Genomic DNA, 1364 nt, shown 5'->3' on the forward strand with positions numbered 1-1364 from the left:
ATTTATTAATTATTTTATTTTTAAATTTAAATTTTAATTTGTTTTAATTTTAGAATATTTTAAAATTAGAAATAAAAAATTAATTAATCGGACATAAAATCACAAAATCAATTGAAGATTTGCAAAAAGATTCGTCTCATGAACATCTGAATAGAGTCGGACTCGTTCGAATTTGTGATAGCTCTACCAAAATTCTGTACCGCAAGAAGACACATCGCCGATACGCTCGTTTGAAATATCCACCACGTGTCGGCATCGGATTCGCATCCCACACAGATACGCCGGCACCATGAGAGAATCCGTGCTTCATAGCTTTTGCCTTTTTAACACAAAAATATATTGATATGAGAGTGGTTAAACATTTTGATTTGATTAAATTGTTTTGACATAATATTTTAATATCTGAACAATCGTCATGTATTAATAAAGCATTTTACATGTATTATAGTATTAGGTGTTCTAGTAATTTTAACAATCATATAAATTTTATGATTGAGATTAATGATTAAAAATATTAAAATATCTTACATCACGGTACTAATCCATAATTTTGGTAAACAACTCAACTTCATAACCAATCTCAAGGACATAATAAATCAACCACGAGCAAGGTAGTAGTTGGTAATTACTAATTAGGGATGGCAATGGTAATCATGATATTATAAGTCGCATGATTGCAGCATGTGGAATTCTTTACTTAATTATTGAGTGATGGAATGCTTAGTCATTAATTATGGGGAATACGGAATTTTATAAACATATTTGTTTATGTTAGATGTTATATATCTTATTAATAAATATTTTATATTATTAATTGTTGATAAAAATTATTAATGGAATAATAGAAGAAAACAAATAATTAATTTATAATCTTTAAAAGTGTAATTTAATTAATAAAATTTTTAGAAATAAATTATTTTTTAAATTCATCTTTATGAAGTCAAAATTTTTTCCGTCCACCTACTTGACCGCTGATGCATTATTCCAGCTTCCTATATTTTCGGGTAACTGAAATAAACACATATTCGTTCTATTGTTTATTTATTTGATACTTTTTTCTCAAATAACAAATTAATGATAAAAATATGGATATTATATTATTTATGTTTAGATGCAATCTAGTAGTCCTATATAAGCTAATAAGTTCCACACCAGAGATAGTGAAAAAAGCTAGCAATTTAGTACGTAAACACAATGATCATAGAGATAGCGAAAGAAGTTATTTGTTTAATACCTGAACTCAATAATTATATATGATGGATGTTGCTATTTTTGTTTTATTCTTACTTTACACTTTCTTAAACTATTTGTCTTCCAGTTATGGTTGGTAATAATTGGGAATGCCTAATTTTTTTTTTACTTCT

The sequence above is a fragment of the Arachis ipaensis genome, chromosome B04 (genome assembly GCF_000816755.2).
Source record: "Arachis ipaensis cultivar K30076 chromosome B04, Araip1.1, whole genome shotgun sequence".
Taxonomy (NCBI): Eukaryota; Viridiplantae; Streptophyta; class Magnoliopsida; order Fabales; family Fabaceae; genus Arachis; species Arachis ipaensis.